Below are 23,336 nucleotides of genomic sequence, written 5' to 3' on the forward strand. Positions count from 1 at the left end.
AATACATTACTTCTAATACGTTTTGCGTCTGTTCCTAGATGCCACGAAAGTTAACTGATCGGAAACCAAGAGCTATTGTGAAGAAGTGGGACGCACAAAACATGATTAAGGCTATAATAGCCTCAGGGGAAAGCAGGTGGGGCTAAGAAGAGCAGCAAAAGCTTTCAGTGTATCTCAGACGACATTTCAAAGGTTTGTGCATAGTGATATGTCACCTGAAGAACGTGTTTCTTTGAGACTTGGACGTAAGCTTGTACTACCTGATGCTATTGAGAAACAGTTGGTACAGTATCTCATTGAAATGGATAAAACAGAAGGTCAACATCGTTGTCAAATACCTCATCAAATACGTGTGTGTCTCAACAAGATATCATGCCAGTCCCTCCTCTAAAGAGGACGGTTTCCAACAGAGGGCGTAAGCCAGTTTCATCAGCTGTTTTGACATCTTCACCTTATAAAACACGCCTTGAAGACTCCTTACTGAAGGGTAAACAGAAGCTTCCTGAGGCACCTGCCGAAAGCAAGAAAAAACGTGAAGCTCCTCCTAGAAAACCGTCCAAAAAACGGCTTAAGTTATCTGAGGATTCAGGTGAAGAGCCCAATGCACCAACTGTCTCTTCAGACGAGTCACATTTGGATCTCGCAGTTGGGGAAGAAAAACCTACTGAAGAAGATGCAATTTGTATTTTTTGTGAAGGCGCATTTTCCATTCGTGCAGAATTGTGGATTAAGTGTGTAGTGTGTGAGGAGTGGAGTCACTCTTTGTGTGCCAGAAATGAAGGAGATATTTACATATGAGATTTTTGCAAGTGAACTTAGCTTATGAAGCATTTTTCTAATACAGCTACGTTTAAAAATATTTTTGTATAATTTAAGTTTAATATAAAATAAAATAGTTTCTAACATTTTCAATAGTTTTCGTTTGAAGTAGTCAGTTTCCCACAATTTTAAGGCGTTCCCACATTTTCGCACTCCTTGAAAAATTAGTGAGTTGTTGTGCAAGCATAAAACGTTTTTTAATTTTTAACATATTTAGTTTTTGTGTTTCATAACTTTAATTCAATGCTAAAACATTATGACTTAGCTTTGGCTGATTTTTGAAGCTGAAAGAGAAGTAAACATTTCTTTTATACAGCAAAAACAAACTGGGTTTCCACATTTACACCCCTACTCATCCGCATTTACTTACATTGTTCCACATTTAGAGCTAGCTGCCATCCATCAGACAACTAGAAATTTTGACTAAGTCGTCTTGTATCTTCCTATAGTCACTCAACTTCGGAACCTTACCTTAGATCACATCATCATAAGCAAACAACCGCAGATTGCTGCCCACCCTGTCCGCCAAATCATTTATGTATATACAGAACAGCAGCAATCTCATCACACTTACCTCGTCAGGGACAGCTGTAGTGGCTTTCAGCGGCATGAGGAGTGGGTGTCTGCTTGGCGGTGAGCTTCTATGACGCTTCTATGGCAATGGCGGGGGCAGGTACCACTCTGCCTGCTCGGAGGTCGTGAGGAAACTCTGGATGCAGTTTCTGCAAGGCGTTTTCCTTCTGTGGAGCCAGTGTGGCTAAGAACGAAGTCCTCTCTACGTCATGATGGCTTGGAGGGCCGTAGTCGTTTCTCAGACGACAATGCGCATTGTGGTACGCATGTGGACGGTCTTCTGCTGTTGCTGCTGCATCTTCCCAAATCCGTGCTTCTGTACCCGCCCTCCCACTTGCGGCCGGTCCTCCCCACTATTGGCGGGACATTCCGGCCGCTAAGGGGAAAGGGGGGGGGGGGAGTTGCTGACTGCTGGTGTCGTCGTTTTCTCCTGCGTCTACGTGTCGTTTTCCGTGTGTCGGCTGCAAGCGCGGCCGTGTCATCGCGAGCTTGTGACTCATATCGGCGCGTTGCGGCAGTCTGTGCCACAAGGTCCCCTCCCTGGCACCTGAAGCAATGGGGCTTAGGGTCCAGGTCCTGAGGGTGAGCTTCCGCCTTAACAGGGAAGCCTTGGTGGGCTTCTCACGCTGATTTGGCATCGGCTTTGTCTTCCTTGCTGGTGTCTCGACGGTGTGGGCGACCACAGCGCTTTTTGAGGGTATGTGATCGGCCGTGCTCGCTGCTTGCAGCTCGATAGTAGTATTAGGGTCAGCAGACTCGATACCTATTTCGTGCTTACAGCAGCCGACCATATCATCTTACAGCACTGGCTGTGCTGTACCTCTGTAGTGGATGCACACAGGCAGAACAGGTGCACGATCTTCTTCTTCTCTAAAAAGTAAACTCAGTTATCCCCTTTTTCTTTTGAAAGTAGTCTTCTATCAAATTTCAAGCGCTTTAATTTGTTGGAGCTGGTCCTCTTTTATTTTCCAGTTTATGCAATGAAGGCGCAGCCAAAAAATTTTTCATCGTGGGTTTAGGACAGTACAGGGCGACAGATCCACAGTGATTCGACTGCTGCCCTTTGTATCAATCTTCCTGATTATCCAAAAATAAATATTTCTTTATAGAGCGTTTAAAAGTATTTAAAATATTGCATTTCACTCAAGAAATGTAAATGTACGAGGCTTGGAACTTAAATAGTGGCAACTATTTATTCACCAATGATACAAAAAAGTAATATCTTTGCACCTGTTACTGTCCTTCAAAGTAGTCACCAGTGTTGTGTAGAAACCGTTGCCAGCGATGTGGAAGGCGTAGTATACCGTTAGCAGATCCTGTTCTGTTGATGGTGCGAAAGTGGCGTAGGACCGTCGCTATTCACAGTATACATCAATGACCCTGTGGATAACATCGGAAGTTCAAAAATGGTTCAAATGGCTCTGAGCACTATGGGACGTAACTGCTGAGGTCATCAGTCCCCTAAAACTTGGAACTACTTAAACCTAACTAACCTAAGAACATCACACACATCCATGCCCAAGGCAGGATTCGAACCTGCGACCGTAGCGGTCGCGCGGTTCCAGACTGAAGCGCCTAGAACCACTCGGCCACACTGGCCGGCACATCGTAAGTTCACTGAGGCTTTTTGCGGATGATGCTGTAGTATATCGAGAGGTTGTAACAATGGAATATTGTACTGCAATGCAGAAGGATCTGCAACGAATTGACGCATGGTGCATGGAATGGCAACTGAATCTCTATGTAGACAAGTATAATGTGCTGCGAATACACAGAAAGAAAGATCCTTTATCATTTAGCTACAATATAGCAGGTCAGCAACTGGGAGCAGTTAATTCCATAAATTATCTGGGAGTACGCATTAGGAGTGATTTAAAATGGAATGATCATATAAAGTTGATCGTCGGTAAAGCAGATGCCAGACTCAGATTCATTGGAAGAATCCTAAGGAAATGCAATCCGAAAACAAAGGAAGTAGCTTACAATACACCTGTTTGCCCATTGCTTGAATATTGCTCAGCACTGTGGCATCCATACCAGATAGAGTTGATAGAAGAGATAGAGAAGATCCAACGGAGAGCAGCGCGCTTCGGTACAGGATCATTTAGTAATCGCTAAAGCGTTACAGAGATGATAGATAAACTCCAGTGGAAGACTTTGCAGGAGAGACGCTCAGTAGCTCTGTACGGGTTTTTGTTGAAGTTTCGACAACATACCTTCACCGAGGAGACTAGCAGTATATTGATCCCTCCGACGTATATCTCGCGAAGAGACCATGAGGATAAAATCAGAGAGATTAAAGCCCACACAGAGGCATACCGACAATCTTTCTTTCCACGAACAATACGAGACTGGAATAGAAGGGAGAATCGATAGAGGTACTCAAAGTACCCTCCACCACACACCGCTTGCGGAGTATGGATGTAAATGTAGATGTAGAATGGAGCGGTCTAAAGTTATGGTGATTCTCATGTACCACTGTGATGGTGTTACCCTAACGCATTACGTTCCTCCACTGCAGACCGTCAATGCACGGTATTACTGTTCGTTTTTGGAGCATCACCTGCGACCAGCTATGCGAAGAAGCGGTAACATTTTCTGCGCAACCCACCCATCATTTTGCACGACAACGCGCGGGCGCATACAGCGTAAGATGTGGCTGCTCTGTTCGGTCGATCGGACTGGGAAGTACTGTACCATCCACCATACTCCCCGGACTTAAGTCCTTGTGGCTTTGATTTGATTCTGAAGATGAAGGAACCAATTCGTGGCATTCGCTTCAGAGCTGTTCCAGAGATTCGACAGGCAGTAGACCGTTCCATTCGCACCATCAACAGAACAGGCTCTGCTAACGGTATACTACGCCTTCCACATCGCTGGCAACAGGTTCTACACACCGCTGGTGGCTACTCTGAAAGACAGTAACAGGTGCAAACATGTAACTCTTTTGTATCGGTTGTGAATAAATAGTTGCCACTTAAGTTCCAGCCCTCATATATTATCACTAGACAGATTTCAACACAAAATTCTTTGGCTCTGCAACACACACAGATCAGCTGAGATTACCACACACAACCCTTGGAACTTCCAACACACACAGATCAGTCGCAACAGACTGTAACGTAGCATGCAAATCTTGCAAACATTCCGTCCTTTCTGTCACTGTCTCTGGGGATCTGCCGGTCAGGTAACAAGTCCAGCCAGCATTTTATGATGAATCAAAATTTTCTTGCATTCCGATTTGGAATTTACGCAAAAATCTCATTTTGTTGCATTCTTAAACGGGCTTCCTGTGGAAGTATTCTTTGATATTTGTAGGCTAACGGAGGGAAAGCTTAATAACTTCGTGCTGTGTTTTCCATGTTCTTCTTGTCGATTTCTTTTCTTCATGCCTTCATTCTTCTACCTGCTTAGTGGTCTGTCTTTCTCCAGTCGTTCTTACGAAGCATTCTGTTATGCCATTGGTTGGGATATAATAATATCATGAGGTTAGTATAATACTTGCCACAGTCACATTTAATCTTACGATTCGTAGTAAGTCCTTGTAAGTCTGTCGCACACTGTCATGGCTGCTTCTTTAGTCTGGAATATTTAAACCCAGCAGCCACCATAAGGAATTCCTCTTCATAGTATGTATTCCAAGTGTGGAGCAATTCTTCATAGATCACAAGTTCTGGCCGCGAAGGGGGGAACAATGTGCAGCACATCCTATTAACTGACACACCGGCCGTTGTAAAAAAATAAAATAAAATAAAATAAAAGAATTAAAAAAATAAAAATAAAAATAATAAATAAAAAATGACTGTTTAACTGTACTTGACATTGCTGCAGATAGATGAGCTTCAAACTGGGTCAGTTACTCAAGCCACTCTTCTTTGTCCTCTTGAAATGGGCGAAACGGAAGCACTAATGACGACTGCGTAAGCTGTGGCGCTAACGTAATTGGTGGTGTCAGATGATGATTCCCATTCGCTGTCGTCTGCATTTGAATGAAGCCCTTCATCATCTCACTAAGTTGCATCATTTGTGGCGTCTATAACTGAAGAAGCTGTGTTAGGTCGAGGTTTGGTGCCAAAGGCGCTTGCAATTGTGGCGGCGTTAACTGCGAGGCAGGCTAGCTTGCGGCGATGCGGTAGCCATGGCAAAGCAAAAATAGATAAAGCTAAATCAATATGTGGCAGCAAAACAAGAAAAATGAGAGAAAATGGCATGCACGGGTCTGAAGCAGATATATCGAAGAGCACAAATGGTAAAAGCGCAAGCAAAAATATCCAGAAAGCGATAAAAAAAGTAGTTGCACAGGGAAGCACAGTGATGTGTGCGTCTACGTACAATGAATACTTGCCAGTAGAGCTAGCTATCAACAGCTCGATCTAATGTTCGGTAACACCTAGCAGCACGGAACTAATCTCGAACTTGATGACTAGTGCCCACGTGGCCATCGCTTATAACACCGTCCTGGCAGTCTTCGTTAATCGGCGGCCTGTGTGTTCTTCATTGGTCAAGTCATCCTATTGGTGACAGTGCTCACAGCACCACTCACAGCGCCCGCAGGAATTTTCATCGAGACACCAGCTCTGTCACTATCAATAAGCAACGATACTACACTCCTCCCCTCTAACCCCCTCTCCATTGTCGTGTAGTGACGACAACTGCAGCAACAGCGGGGCGGGAGGCTTGGACACTGGAAGCGATGAGAAGGCAGGAGCCGAAGCTGTGGCTGGTGCCGAGCACCTGTCCACGCCCCGGCATTCGCTTTGACGCCGTCCGGAACGGCAGCCGAGAAACGAGACGGAATGTGCGTCTCTGGATCCAGCGTTAGTGGAAGGTCTCCTGGTGGTCGAACCGATACGGCTTCTTGAATTGGTGCGTCGGCTTCCTGGCCGGCCGTGGAGTGGAGGGGACCAACGCCTGTGGACGTCTGCCGTCCGCTAGGCGTCGTATGAGCTGTAGGGTCCAGGACAATAGGTTCATCGCCAGGTGCTGGCGATGCAATCTCGGTAGCCAGAGGGGATGCAGGCTGCATCATCCGGTCAGGCAATGAATCTGTGAACAAGGAGTCAATGGCTGAATAACGCAATTTACAGGTGTGAATTCGATTCTGGTGCCATCGCTGCAATCCGCCGGGACCCTCTGTCAAAAACATGCAAGCAACTTTGCAACGAAGCCGCGTCCCAGCACTTCCGATCGCTATACGATCTGAAAAAAATTGACTCATTAGTTTGACTCATAGCATGAGGGAGTGGAGCAGGCACCGGCCACCATGGTAGGCGCAGCAACCGAGCAACTGGAGCAAACTGCGGTGGCTCCATCCATGAAGGAACTCCACCTGCGATGCGCCGTTCCGGGGGGGAGGGGGGGAGAGGTGGGGGGATGGCAGGATTACAAGAAGAGCAGTAAAGCTTCGTCCCGCGTCTGGTGGTGCGCAGCTAATCCATCAGGTGCTTGTAAGTGCTTCAAAATGGTTCAAATGGCCTTGACCACTATGGGACTCAACATCTTAGGTCATAAGTCCCCTAGAACTTAGAACTACTTAAACCTAACTAACCTAAGGACATCACACAACACCCATGCCCGAGGCAAGATTCGAACCTGCGACCGTAGCAGTCCCGCGGTTCCGGACTGCAGCGCCAGAACCGCACGGCCACCGCGGCCGGCGCTTGTAAGTGTGTCCGGAGGTATATACACTACTGGCCATTAAAAATTAGACACCAAGGCGAAATGCAGATGATAAACGGGTATTCATTGGACAAATATATTATACTAGAACTGACATGTGATTACATTTTCACGAAATTTGGGAGCATAGATCTGAGAAATCAGTACCCAGAACAACCACCTCTGGCCGTAATAACGGCCTTGATACGCCGGGGCATTGAGTCAAACAGAGCTTGGATGGCGTGTACAGGTACAGCTGCCCATGCAGCTTCAACACGATACCACAGTTCATCAAGAGTAGTGACTGGCGTCTTGTGACGAGCCAGTTGCTCGGCCACCATTGACCAGACGTTTTCAATTGGTGATAGATCTGGAGAATGTGCTGGCCAGGGCAGCAGTCGAACATTTTCCGTATCCAGAAAGGCCCGTGCAGGACCTGTAACATGCGGTCGTGCATTATCCTGCTGAAATGTAGGGTTTGGCCGGAATCGATTGAAGGGTAGAGCCACGGGTCGTAACACATCTGAAATGTAACGTCCACTATTCAAAGTACCGCCAATGCCAACAACAGGTGACCGAGACGTGTAACCAATGCACCCCATACAATCACGCCGAGTGATACGCCAGTATGGCGATTACGAATACACTCTTCCAATGTGCATTCACCGCCATGTCGCCAAACACGGGTGAGACCATCATGATGCTGTAAACAGAACCTGGATTCATACGAAAATATGACGTTTTGCCATTTGTGCGCCCAGGTTCGTCGTTGAGTACATCATCGCAGGCGCTCCTGTCTGTGATGCAGCGTCAAGGGTAACCGTAGCCGTGGTCTCCGAGCTTACAGTCCATGCTGTTGCAAACGTCGTCGAACTTTTCGTGCAGATGGTTGTCGTCTTGCAAACGTCCCCATCTGTTGACTCTGGGATCGAGACGATAGTTATAGCCATGCGGATAAGATGCCTGTCATCTCGACTGCTAGTGATACGAGGCCATTGGGACCAGCACGGCGTTCCGTATTACCCTCCTGAACCCACCGATTCCATATTCTGCTAACAGTCATTGGATCCCAACCAACGCGAGCAGCAATGTCGCGATACGATAAACCGCAATTGCGATTGGCTACAATCCCAACTTCATCGGAAACGTGATGGTACGCATTTCTTCTCCTTACACGACGCATCACGACAACGTTTGACCAGGCAACGCCGGTTATATGCTGTTTGTGTATGAGAAATCAGCTGGAAACTTTCCTCGTGTCAACACGTTATAGGTGTCGCCACCGGCGCCAACCTTGTGTGAATGCTCTGAAAAGCTAATCGTTGCATATCACAGCATCTTCTTCCTGTCGGTTAAATTTCGCGTCTGTAACACGTCATCTTCGTGGTGTAGCAATTTTAATGACCAGTAGTGTACGTCGAGGCATCTCCTCTGGCACTATCGGTAAGTTACGAGACTACGGATAATGTGGCACACGGTATCTTTCATGTATCGACGCTAGTGCTTCCTTCTTATGTTGAGTGATACTGCCCACCAACTGTTTCTAAAGAAATTATATACCTACCACAGCAAGAATCTCGAACTTTTGTTCCTCTCTAGTAGATGAAGCAACTTCTAAAAAAGCTCTTTTCTTTATGGTATTAAGATGTACCTTCGCAGAAGTACTTGTTTTTGAAGACCTAAGTCATGGTAGAGACCGGCTACGACCCCCTACGATGATTTTCGTGGTCACAACATAGAGGAGAAATCTTTATTTCTTAAATACGTAAGGCCATTTGGCGAAAATTATTCGTGGATGTTTTTTGAAGGTTATAGGAACTTTAACGGGAAATAGCAACAAGAAATGGATTTGCTCTAGTATAGCCTGTGAATCGTAGATATTAATGGCAATTGTTTCCCAAAATTTCGGATCGATTTCGAGGTGAATGGAAGTAGCGATTCTGGACGTGTGGAGTGTCGCATTGTCCTGCTGGAATTGCCCAAGTCCGTCGGACTGCACAGTGGACATGAGTGGATGCAGGTGAACAGACAGGATGCTTATGTACGTGTCACTTGTCAGAGTCGTATCTAGACGTATCAGGGGTCCCATATCACTCCAGCTGCACACGCCCCACACCGTGACAGTGCCTCCACCAGCTTTAACAGTCCCCTGTTGACATGCAGGGTGTTTCCGGTCATCAACAGTTCAATGTCGGGGTTGGCGGGCCCAGGCGAGGAATAAAGCTTTGTGTCGTGCAGTCATCAAGGGTACACGAGTGGGCCTTCGGCTCCGAAAGGCCATAACGATGATGCTTCGCTGAATGGTTCGTACACTGACAATTGTTGATGGCCCAGGATTGAAATCTGCAGCAGTTTGCGTTAAGTGTTGCACTTCTGTCACGCTGAACGATTCTCTTCAGTCGTCGTTGGTCCTTTTCTTGCAGGATCTTTTTCCTGCCGCAGCGATGTTGGAAATTTGATAATTTTTTAAATATATATAAATTATGGTGCGCAGCAATCAATTGTCCTTTTTTTTAGATTTTATTACGCAAATCCAGATTTCGGCTAGTAGGTAGCCTTTCTCAATACACTATTTTCTATTCTCAATGCATGTAAGTCACTGTCGTTCGGGCGTCAGTTACATTTAGTCATAGAACTGTGACTGACGCCCGAACAACGGGGACTTACGTGCATTGAGAATAAAAAATATAGCATTGAGACTGGCTAGCTACTAGCCGAAATCTGGAATTGCGCAATAAAATCTAAAATAAGGACGAGTGATTCCTGTACTCTATAATTTATAAGTCACATAACAGTCGCTGAGTGCACCCACTTTCCGAATGGAGGTTAACCTGATTTGATGTTTTACCGGATTCGTGATATTACGGTACACTCGTGAAATGGTCGTTTGGGAAAATCCCCACTTCATCGCTACCTCGGAGATGCTGTACTCCATCGTTCTCTCGCCGACTATAACAACACGTTCAAACTCACTTAAATCTTGCCATTGCAGCAGCAGTATCCGATCTAACTGGGGGAGACACTTGCTGACTTATATAGGCGTTGCCGACCACAGCGCCGTATTCTGCGTGTTTACATCTCTCTATATTTGAATTCGCATTCCTATAACATTTCCTTTGAGGGTTCAGTGTATTTCCCGCTTTTTGAAAATGATGACGGAAGTTGGTAAGCGCAGGATCCAAGATAGTTTTGCTTTGTTAAAAAGTATGTCATTTCTGACGTATTCTAAGCTTGAAAAATGAATACTGCGATCCTTTTCTTTAACGGTTTGATGGTCTGTAGTTAATTCGATTTTTTCCTTAGTGAAATTATGCTTCTTTATCATCAGTTACATATCTTTTAATGATAGAAGCTCTGAGCATGAGCCACGCGAAAAGTTAATTGAAACGCCGCGCGGGATTAGCCGAGCGGTCTGCAGCGCAGCAGTCACGGACTGTGCGGCTAGTCCCGGCGGAAGTTCGAGTCCTCCCTCGGGTATAGGTGTGTGTGTTTGTCCTTAGGATAATTTAGGTTACGTAGTGTGTAAGCTTAGGGACTGGTGACCTTAGCAGTGAAGTCCCGTAAGATTTCACACACATTTGAACATATATTTTGTTGATTGAATAATAATGCGTGTTCATAGTCATCTCCATTTTCACTGTGTCAGTAAATGAAATTTCTGTCATTACTGCTTGTTTGCAGTTTTTGGGACGTATGGTATACTGTACCCTTTGATACCTGTCTAGTTGAAGCCATATACATTATTGTCTTTTAACTTGAAGTTTCTCTCTTCATTGGCAAATCTTTCAATGATGTTACTTTTCATGGCAACTTTTTCACTGGTGTCTCAGATTATGCTTTAATCAGTCATTTGGTACTTTCGGTTGCTACTGCTGAAAGAAACTGTTTCATGTTATCTACGTGTACAGTTTATCAAAGTTTGCTGGAATATGTGCTACGACAGTAAATTAACTTAACTGAAAGACCTGTTCTGTACTATCCTGAGTTTCTCTTCATTTCTCAAATTCGTTACTTTCGAAGGAAGAATGTTTCTTTCATATCTCTTCAGATTTTTTCGTAACTCAGTTCTTGGTATTGCTTTTGTTCTTTCTGTTGTGTCTGCTCGTCAAATATGGGGTGCCTAGGAAAACTACTTTCGCGGATCGACAGACAACAATTCAACCAAATCGCGTTAGTAAATTTTATTACAAAAGGAAATGATTGCAATATTTAGCTTTGTGAGAAACAGACGTGTCGCGATCAAAGGACGACAGACCAAGTATGTACAATTCTTAATACAAGAGAAGTAATACAATTCCTAAGTCGCTTCTATACAAGTGCCCATTCTTCATGCCGCTGTGGAACTCTTAGAACTCCTAGTCTTCAACTGGGCCGCGGCCAGCAGGCCTGGCGCATATGTCCTCTTCGTGTCGAGGGCGCTGCCGTCGGGTTGTCGTCCTAGAGAGGGGTCGGTTTGGCTGATGTTTTCTTCACAGCCCTCTGTGCTCCAACGTTCCCGACTGGTGTGCCGGCGCTTGACATTACGCCTCAACACTTTCTGTCTCTGTCATACACCCATTTATACTTTTCCTGTCAATTTACCTCACGCTCGAATTTTCTTTATCGTGTTTTACTGCAGACTTCACATCTAGTACTGATTTTCATTAGCATTTAATATTTATTTTCCATACTCGACACAGTTGCACCATCATTCAATAACATGAGTGACTATTTTAGCATTTTGAATGTCTGGTTTCGTCCGATGGCCCATGTTCACGTCCGATTTCAGTCCCCTCTGTAATATCAATTCCTATTCGCTGAAAGATATATCTTTGCAACATAATTAAAATATATTTTATCATCAAGCCGAATATCAAAATTTTTGAACTTCTTTCTAATATGTATTTGTTTTTATTAACTACACTACTGGCAGTTAAAATTGCTACACCACAAAGATGATGTGCTACAGACGCGAAATTTAACGGACAGGAAGAAGATAATGTGATATGCAAATGATTAGCTTTTCAGAGCATTCATACAAGGTTGGCGCCGGTGCCGTGTTGCATCCCAATGGCTTCGTGTCACTGGCAGTCGAGATTACAGGCATCGTATCCGCATGGCTGTAACGGCTCGTGTAGCCACGTCTCGATCCCTGAGTCAACAGATAGGGACGTTTGCAAGACAACAACCATATGCAGGAACAGTTCGACGACGTTTGCAGCAGCATGGACTATCAGCTCGGAGACCATGGCTGCGGTTACCCTTGACTCTGCATCAGAAACAGGAGCGCCTGCGATGGTGCACGAAACGACGAACCTAGGTGCACGAATGGCAAAACAACATTTTTTCGGATGAATACAGGTTCTGTTTACAGCATCATGATGATCGCATCTGTTATTGACGACATCGTGGTGAACGCACATTGGAAGCGTGTATTCGTCATCGCCATACTGGCGTTTCACCTGGCGTGATAGTATGAGGTGCCATTGGTTACACGTCTCGGCCACCTCTTGTTCGCATTGACGGTACTTTGAACAGTGGACGTTACATTTCAGATGTGTTACGACCCGTGGCTCTACCCTTCATTCGATCCCTGCGAAACCCTACATTTCAGCAGGATAATGCACGACCGAATGTTGCAGGTCCTGTACGGGTCTTTCTGGATACAGGAAATGTTCGACTGCTGCCCTTGCTAACACGTTCTCCAGATGTCTCACCAATTGAAAACGTCTGGTCAATGGTGTCCGAACAACTGGTTCGACACAATACGCCAGTCACTACTCTTGATGAAGTGTGGTATCGTGTTGAATCTGCATGGGCATCTGTACCTGTACACGCCATCCAAGCTCTGTCTTACTCAATGCTCAGGCGTATCAAGGCCGTTATTACGGCCAGAGGTGGTTGTTCTGGGTACTGATTTCTCAGGATCTATGCACCCAAATTGCGTGAAAATATAATCACATGTCAGTTCTGGTATAATATATTCGTTCTATGAATACCGTTTGTCATCTGCATTTCTTCTTGGTGTAGCAATTTTAATGGCCAATAGTGTATATACCTCCGGACGCATGGAATGGTCCACTTTAGTTTAGTTATGTCATGTTCCGTAGATCATTTTTACGGTTATTTTATCGATATGATGTGGAACAAGTCAGATTACAAGATAAATATACACACACGAATACTACTTTTTTTTTACCAGTTCTGAAACAGAAACTCGTCCATGGAATGGAAGGAGTTGTCGAAAAGAAATGATTTTTAGCTAGATTTAAAGCTTGATCTGCTACCTGCCAGAAACTTTAAGTTGTTGGGCAAATGATGAAAGATTTTTATTGCTGAATAACGTACTCCTTTTCAAGCACCTGACAGCTTCAAGCACGATCAAGAAGGCTGCAGAGGAGGTCACTGGTTTTGATGCGAAGTAGACAAATGACTGGTTTAGTGACAACAATGATGTGACTAAGGACCTCATAAGTAATGAGCGGGATGCATTTCTATGTCTTGCTCAAAATCTATCCCCCTGGAAAAGAAAACACACTTCCAAGAGCCGCGCAGGGTAGCCGCGGGGTCTTAACCGCCTTGCACGGTCCATGCGGCCCCCCACGTTGGAGGTTCGAGTCTTTGCTCGGGATTGGGTGTGTGTGCTGTCCAAAGCGTAAGTTAGTTTAAGTTAGATTAAGTAGTGTGTATGCTTAGGGACTAATGACCTCAGCAGTTTGGTCCCATAAGACGTTACAAAATTTTTCCAAATTTCCAACACTTCCAAGACCTCAAGCAGAAATATCAAAGTGAAATAAGAGCAATCAGGAACAACTAATGACAACAAAAAGCCAAGAAACTTCAGTCTGTCAGATGCCAGGGACTTGCCAGGGTTTTATGCTGGGAAAAAAAAAAAAAAAAATATGGACCTGTTCGTTCCTCATCAGGAACTCTGAAAGCCGCCGACAGCATGACCATCCTTACTGACCGTAACAGGACATCTTAAACGGCTGGAAAGAGCATTTCAGCTCATTTTTGCATCGTAGTTCTACTGCTGCTGCCGACTTTCTCGAGCATGTCCCACAACATCCAACACAATTTTGTATGGCAGTCCCAATGACAATTCTTGAATTCGACAAGGCTCTAGATAGCATGAAACCGAGAAAGACACCTAGACCTGACAGCATCCCCCTGAAGACCTTCAAAATGGTGGCTTGCCTCTATAAACCAGTCTCTTCTCCCTGTTTATTCTAATGTGAGGAACCCGTAATGTACCAGCTGACACGTAAAACTCCACAATTGTCACTGTCTTTAAAAAAGGCGACCGAAGCATACGCGGCAATAACCCTGATATATCCTTGCTCTCCGTGACTGGTAAAATTTTTGTAAGGATTTTGTTGAATCGCCTCCACACTTTCAGAGACAGTACTTTCTCAATCTCAGTACGGATTTCGTCCCTCCATAAGATCAACAGATGAGATTTTCCGTCCGCAGCAGCTGCAGGAGAAGTGCTGGCCACAACACAAGTCTTTACTACTTGTGTTCTATTACCTAGAAAAGACCCAGAGAAGCTTTACGGAAGGTCTTAAAACGCTTTGGCTGCCACGAACACTTTGTTCGAATGATTCAAGCTTTTCATGATGATATGTCTGAGCTATGCTTTACGAGACATCAGTTGTAAACAACGTAGAAGGAGAACTTAAATACAGATATGACGGAGGGCTATTTACTCAGTCCAGACTGCACTCGGAAAGGTTCACAAGTCACACTCAGATAACTCAACCACACTGACGACAATGTTTCTCTAGCTCACACACCCAAAGAGCTGCAACTGTCTGTAAATTGTCTCGGTAATGCATATAAACGGTTTGGCCTGGCCATCAGCCTGCTCATGGAACGGCCTTTCCGGATTTCAGTATCTCTATTTTCATCAATATCTTTTCGGAACAAGTAGAGCACTTTCTCTGACTAGGAAATATATTATCAAGTAATTGCTCATCGGAAAAGGACGTGAAGAACCGGCTGCATACCGTACATGTTGCTTTCTGACGTCTTCTACATCAGGTCTTCCTGAATAAAGATCTTGCACTATGAACGAAACTGATGGCGTATTGAACAGCTGTTCTTTCTGCCCTGCTCTATGGTTGCGAAACCTGGACACTATATCACCGTGATCTTAAGAAACTAGAACACAATAATCAACAGAAGGTTAGATACATCACGAACATCAAATGAGGTTACTTCGTATCAGACACTACAGTTCCTGAGGGGGATAATATGTGTAGCTTAGAAGCTACCGTTAATCGTCACCAACTCAGGTAGTTTGGGCATGTCCAGGGATGAGAAACAACAGACTTACCCGACAAATTTTGTATAGCGAAGTGAGCACAGGTAAAAGGCCCCATGGTGCTCGTCTCAAGCGTTGTAAGGACCAGTTCAAGAATAACTTAAGGAGTTTGACCATTGACCATAGTAAATTGTGGGCCGTAGCAGATGATGGTAAATATTGGCGCACAACTACCTCAGTTGCGGTCTTACATTTAGAACAGGAACGTCGGAGGCGGGAAAATGAAAAACGTTAGAGGTGCAAACTTCACCAGGCCGAGCCACGCCGTCCACGATCTATTATGCATCATACACACTGAAGAGCCAAAGAAACTGGTATACCTGTCTAATATCGTGTAGAGTCCCCGCGAGCAAGAAGAAGTGCCGCAACAGGATGTGGCATGGACTCGACTAAAGTCTGAAGTAGTGCTGCAGGGAACTGACACCATGAATCCTGCTGGGCTGCCCCTATGTCCGTAAAATTATGAGGGTGTGGAGATCTCTTCTGAACAGCACGTTGCAAGGGATCCCAGATATGCTCAATAATGCTCATGTCTGGGAATATTGGAGGCCAGCGGAAGTGTTCCTGGAACCACTCTGTAGCAATTTAGGATGTGTAAGGTGTCGCACTGTCCTACTGCACTTTCCCAAGTCCGTCTGCATGCACAATAGACCATAATCGATGCAGGTGATCAGACATGGTGCTTACGTACGCATCATCTGCCAGAGTCGTACCTAGACGTATCAGGAGTCCTATATCACTCCAACTGCACACGCCCCACACCATTACAGAGCATCCACCAGCTTGAACAGCCTCCTGCTGACATGCAGGGCCAATGGGTTCATGAGGTTGTCTTCGCACCCGTACACGTCCATATGCTCGATACAATTTGAAATGAGACTCGTCTGGGCAACATGTTTCCAGTCGTAAACAGTCTAATGTCGATGTTGACGGGCCCAGGCGAGGCGTAAAGCTTTGTGTCGTGGAGTCATCGAGGGTACACATAATCCCATACCCATGATATTTCGTTGAATGATTCGCACGGTGACACTTGTTGATGGCCCAGCATTGAAATCTGCATCAATTTGCGGAAGGGTTGCGCTTTTGTCCCGTTGAACGATTCTCATCAGTCCTCGTTGATCCCATTCTTGCAGGATCTCTTTCCGACCGCAGTGATGTCGGAGATTTGATGTTTTACCGGATTCGTGATATTCACGGTACACTTGTGAAATAGTCGTATGGGAAAATCCCCACTTCATCCCTACCTCTGAGATGCTGTGTCCCATCGCTCGTGCGCTGACCATAACACCACGTTCAGACTCACTTAAATCTTGATAACCTGTCATTGCAGCAGCAGTATCCGATCTAACAACTGCAGGAGACTCTTGCTGTCTTATATAGGTGTTGCCGACTACAGCGCCGTATTCTGCCTGTTTACACATCGCTGTATTTGAATACCCATACCTACACCACTTTCTTTGGCGCTTCAGCCTATGTGGCCACATGTTTCATGCCAGGACTGGTCTACTAAGTCAAAAAAATGGTTCAAATGGCTCTGAGCACTATGGGGCTTAACATCCTAGGTCATCAGTCTCCTAGAACTCAGAACTACTGAAACCTAACTAACCTAAGGACATCACACACATCCATGCCCGAGGCGGGATTCGAACCTGCGACCGTAGTGGTCACGTGGTTCCAAACAGTAGCGCCTAGAGCCGCTCGGCCACCCTGGCCGGCTACTAAGTCACCATAGACATCTGAAATGCGACGCAATCAACGAAATGCAGGTGAAAAATGAAAACACGGCTAAGAATATCAGCCGACGACTACGATACGTGTTCATTTTATTTTTTCTGCTATTGCACATCTTTACGTCGAGTATTAGAGTAGTAGCAGAAATAATGATCTGGTTACATAACTTACATACCGCACCACACGTAGGACGAAGAATCAAATGCTACTTTGTTCACAGTCTCAAAATCGGTATGAAATATTACCTAATGGGATCATCGACAGCATATTGGCTGAATGTGCGATTGTTTGTACAACTTCTACTTTCTGTCCCCCCCCCCTCCCCCCGTATGATAAATGTTTATTACAGATGTTTATTATCCTATTCTCTGCCTAAAGGTTCTCTAACTTCTCTGCCTAAAGGTTCTCTGACTTCAAAATAATTAACACAAATAAACATATGGAAAATATATAATGAAATAAATTAGATTAATCAACACACTTACATTATTATTCGTTTAGCGTAAATTTGAACTTTCCATATTCCTGTTTGACATATATGTTTAGCTCGGTACAAGGTACGATGGCTTTACTTTCTAACTAACGTGGTGTGCGTGGATGTACCACGGGCAGCCCACTTGATGACGTTACTAAGCCAGCGTTTGTTGAAGGAGGACGTGGAGAGAGATGCCCTGCAAAACATGACAGCCGCGCGTGGTGGCCGACCGGTTCTAGGCACTTCAGTCCGGAACTGCGCGACTGCTACGGTCGCAGATTCGAATCTTGCCTCGGGATTGGATGTGTGTGGCGTCCTTAGGTTAGTTAGGTTAAAGAAGTTCTAAGTTCTAGGGGACCGATGACCTAAGATGTTAAGTCCCATAGAGCTCAGATACATTTGAACCAAAACATGTCAGCTCTTAATCTCTGTGTTTTCTTAATTTAAATGTTCGTGCGTTTCTGGGGAAACAACATGGGTTTGCAGGAAACAGATCAGAACGGCCGCTGCACAAGGCTGTTGGCTTTCAACCAGCCCATGAATTCAGTCCGTATCAGTTCCATCTTCGTCCTTCCAGGTAGAGCTCTCCCCGACAGACATGCAGATCTAAAGAAAAGTTGAATAATATTTTCTCAGAAAACGCAATACTGGTAAAACTATGTATACAGCTGATATACTAATATCTGACAAGAAATTTTCTAGAATGATGGCTGACTAATAAATAGTAACCAATATAAGGACGTAGGCAATAGCGGAAGAAGCGGATATAGTTCTCATGGTTCTCCCCCAGACGTTAGGGAACATGTAGAAATGACTCATCTGATTCTTTCGAAGGGAATGATCCACATGCTGACAGGACACAGTTTGTATCACAGTCATCTCTATACATTCAATGGCACTTGCATTCATAGAGAAACGGGAACACCTGAACACGTAGTGGTACCTCTATCAAAGGCTCGCAGGTGATGCAAAGACAGGCTGTCTAAGATGATGATGTTTGGATTGTAGGGCGCTCAACTACCAGCGCCCGTAAAAATTCCCAAACTTTGCTCAATCCAATCTCGCCACTTGAATGAATGATGATGAAATGATGAGGACAACACAAACAGCCAGTCATCTCGAGGCAGGTGAATACCCCTGACCCCGACGGGGATCGAACCCGGTACCCCGAGCTCGGAAAGCGAGAACGCGACCGCGAGACCACTAGCTGCGGACGGCTGTTTAATAAATCGTAGTTTGTCTGATGTTATACGTGAGAGAGAAGCACGTGCTACTCTGAACAGACATTCAGAGACATATTCCAGCAAAGAGAGAGAGAGAGAGAGAGCTACAAAAGTGCACTGCTGGCCATTAAAATTGCTACACCACGAAGATGATGTTCTACAGACGCGAAATTTACCCGACAGGAAGAAGATGCTGTGATATGCAAATGATTGGCTTTTCAGAGCATTCATACAAGGTTGGCGCCGGTGGCGACACCTACAACGTGCTGACATGAGAAAAGTTTCCAACCGATTTCGCATACACAAACAGCAGTTGACCGGCGTTGCTTGGTGAAACGTTGTTGTGATGCGTCGTGTAAGGAGGAGAAATGCGTACCATCATGTTTCCGACTTTGATAAAGGTCGGATTGTAGCCTATCACGATTGCGGTTTATCGTATAGCGACATTGCTGTTCGTGTTGGTCGAGATCCAATGACTGTTAGCAGAATATGGAATCGGTGGGTTCAGGACGGTAATACGGAACTCCGTGCTGGATCCCAACGGCCTCGTATCCCTAGCAGTTGAGATGATAGGTATCTTATCCGCATGGCTGTAACGGATCGTGTAGCCGTCTCTTGATCCCTGAGTCAATAGATGAGGACGTTTGCAAGACAACAATCATCTGCACGAACAGTTCGACGACGTTTGCAGCAGCGTGGACTATCAGCTCGGAGACCATGGCTGCGGTTACCCTTGACGCTGCATCAGAAACAGGAGCGCCTGCGATGGTGCACTCAACGACGAACCTGGCTATACGAATGGCAAAACATCATTTTTTCTGATGAATCCCGGTTCTGTTTACAGCATCATGATGGTCGCATCCGTGTTTAGCGACATCGCGATGAACGCACATTGGATGCGTGTATTCGTAATCGCCATACTGGCGTATCACTCGGCGTGATGGTATGGTGTGCCATTGGTTACACGTCTCGGTCACCTCTCGTTGGCATTGACGGTACTTTGAACAGTGGATGTTACATTTCAGATGTGTTACGACCCGTGGCTCTACCCTTCATTCGATCCCTGCGAGGCCCTACATTTCAGCAGGATAATGCGCAACCGCATGTTGCTGGTCCTGTACGGGCCTTTCTGGATACAGAAAATGTTTGACTGTTGCCCTGGCCAGCACATTCTCCAGATCTCTCACCAACTGAAAACGTCTGGTCAATGGTGGCCGAGCAACTGGCTCGTCACAATACGCCAGTCACTTCTCTTGATGAACCGCGGTATCGTATTGAAGCTGCATGTGCATCTGTACCTGTACACGCCATCCAAGCTCTGTTTGACTCAATGCCCAGGCGTATCAAGGCCGTTATTACGGCCAGAGGTGGTTGTTCTGGGTACTGATTTCTCAGATCTATGCACCCAAATTGCGTGAAAATGTAATCACATGTCAGTTCATGTATAATACATTTGCCCAATGAATACCCGTTTATTATCTGCATTTCTTCTTGGTGTAGAAATTTTAACTGTGGAACAAGTTCTGAAATCGCTTCTAAGGTGCAGGTCATGCGTAATAATAGCCACCAATGACTTGAATTAAGTAATATCCGATTTTCCTCAAAGTAGCTGCCAAAACAGAATTACATTAAAATTATAAAACGCAAATTCTGATTGTAGCAGAGTTCAGGTTATAAATTCTCTGCATTTTCTCCCATGAACTCAACCTCTTTTATGGTTTCTACGCAAACAGATTTGTGTTAAAAGCTATCAAATTTTACTAGTTTATTTTGTAACCTCAGTTCGGGCATGTAACACTTTTGATTCCCACAGACATCGTTCTTCACTACAGCTTAGATTATAATCAGTGATTTGTCCCGTGACTGCAGAGTACTTCTGGCACTATCCAAACAGAAATAAGGAAGTCAGGAGGGAGAAAGAGAAACCACATTTTTGTGAACAGTAAGATATGGTAATAACGGACACCATGTTTGAAATGCTTTTGAGAAGAAGGCATACATAAAAAAATCCCGGTGACAAACAAATGTACCAACCTGACTATATCGTGTTGGCCAAAGAAATCAAAATAAATTGAGCCACAGATATCCTGGCGCTGAAGTAGACAGTGATCACACACTTGTAACACAAAATTTAAAAAAAAGATGGTAAGTAAGAACAAAATAAGGTGAGAGTTTAATAAGTTGCTAAACGAACAAACATAACGAGAACGTGCAGGAGCATACTAATACATTCATGGAGGTTAAATATAGTGAGATAGATTGAAATATCTTGAAACAAGGATCAAATCGAACTGAAGAAATACTATGTGTATTATATCACAGAAACCACTATAAGAAAATAAATACAGAAGAAAGCGAAGTGCAATACAGAACAATGATGAATGTCGTTGTGACAGAATATAAATGGGACAAAGATGAATGGATGACGGAAGTTAGGCGAAGAACAGAGAATGATGTACTGGGAGGAAGGACAGATAGAGCATATTGCGCAATAAAGCCACTGCAGCACATACTTAAACAAGAAGTACTCTGATAAAAGATACGAATGGACAATTAATTACTGATAGAGAACATATGACATACAGTTCGAATGTATATCTTGAAGACTTGTACTACTATGAGGAACCGGCCGGAGTGGCCGAGAGGTTCTAGGCGCTACAGTCTGGAACCGCGCGACCGCTACGGTCGCAGGTTCGAATCCTGCCTCGAGCATGGATGTGTGTGATGTCCGTAGGTTAGCTAGGTTTAAGTAGTTCCAAGTTCTAGGGGACTGATGACCTCAGAAGTTAAGTCCCATAGTGCTCAGAGCCATCTGAACTACTATGAGGAAGTATTGGAAATTACAACCATCTCTAACCTAATCATATGGTGGAAGAAGATAATAAAAGACCGATAATCACACGAGAAGAATTTGATCCAGCAGTTCAGCAGTTGAAAGACAAGAAAGCAACAGGAACAGACAACATCCCAACAGCACTTCTGAAGAGAATAAAAGTTAATGTTGAGCAAAAACTTTACAACGTCATTGTAAGAAGCTATTACAATGGATAGTCCGCCTCCATAGCATAGCGGTGGCGTTACTGCCTACCACGCAGGAGGCCCGGGTTCGATTCCCGGCAGGGGACTGGGTTTTGTGTGTCCTTCATCATCACTGACGCGCAAGTCGCCGATGTGGCGTCACCTAAAAAGCCGGCACGGTAGCTCAGCGTGTTCGGTCAGAGAGCTGCTCGCCCTCTGTAATAAAGAAACTGAGTAGAGGAATCAACGATCAACATCAACAGATGTCTTGTCACATCCAGAAAAAAAGGAAAAGAAAAGGCTTTCAGTACGGCGGCCGAACTCCCTCACATGGGGCTTGCCGGCCAAAAATGCCATACGTCAGTGAGTGTTCTGACTATAGAAAATTAACGATGTTGTCGCATGCATCAAAAACATTGCTCATTGTAATTAAGAACCGGACTAAAATGAAAACTGAATTAAAATTTCTCGGCTTTCCAGCTGCATCTAGTAACGAAAATCACACGAGCTTTCGACCAAGCATTTCTTGGCCATTGTCAAGTGGTATGACTGCCAGTGGGATTGCTGGTACACCCCTTATATACACCAGCTGTGACGCATCTGATGCCCGCGGCATCGCCATGTTCGGGCATATGTTGACTCGGCATCCGAAGGAACACTGCATCGTAATTCGCAATTACCGTATCGTATTTGTCCGCCGATGTCGGAAAAGCGACTTTCAAGTGAACTGTATCCCTATACGGGAATACACATAATGAATGAACGAGTAATGGATGTAGACATGTGACTGATGACATATGGAAATTTGAGTCTGACAGTGAGTCGTGCTCGTATAGCCTAATGGTAAGGCGACCGCTCCCCATAAGCGGGAAATACGGGTTCGAGTCACGTTCCGGTACGGATTTTCATAGTCGTCATTCGATTATTCAGCTGATGGTTATCCATATTCGCAACTGCGAATACATTTCGTGTGTAACGTACAAGCTGGCGAAATGTTTGGCCAATTTCCTCGCTCCATATGTGGGACACTGTGAACATCATACTACAGAGTCAGCAGATTTTTGAAAACGAATTAACCGTCTTCGACTTAATGAGGGTGACATTATGGTCAGTTGTGATGTGGTGTCGCTGTTTACGAATGTACCTGTCAAAGACTGTTTGGACCTAGTGTCCCATTCCTTTGTAGGTGAAGTGGTCGAGCTAGCCTATTTGTTTCTTTCGATACGTTGACGACACGTTTGGCCCCATGGACGTGAGAAACTTGACGAGTTCTTGGAACAACTCAACGGCATTAACAGTAATACCCATTTCAACATGCAGGTAGAAAAGGACGATGATTTGCCTGTCCTCGACGCTCTCGTCCACCGCAAACGAAGCGGATGCCTTGGCCACAGCGTCTATAGAAACCCCACCTGCACCGATCTGTACTTGGCACCATGGACGCGCGCGCCATCAGCCATCATCACCCGGCACAGAAGCGCAGTGCATTACATACATTGGTACTTCGTGCAAGAATGATATCTGACGCTGATAA

The sequence above is a fragment of the Schistocerca serialis genome, chromosome 3 (genome assembly GCF_023864345.2).
Source record: "Schistocerca serialis cubense isolate TAMUIC-IGC-003099 chromosome 3, iqSchSeri2.2, whole genome shotgun sequence".
NCBI lineage: Eukaryota > Metazoa > Arthropoda > Insecta > Orthoptera > Acrididae > Schistocerca > Schistocerca serialis.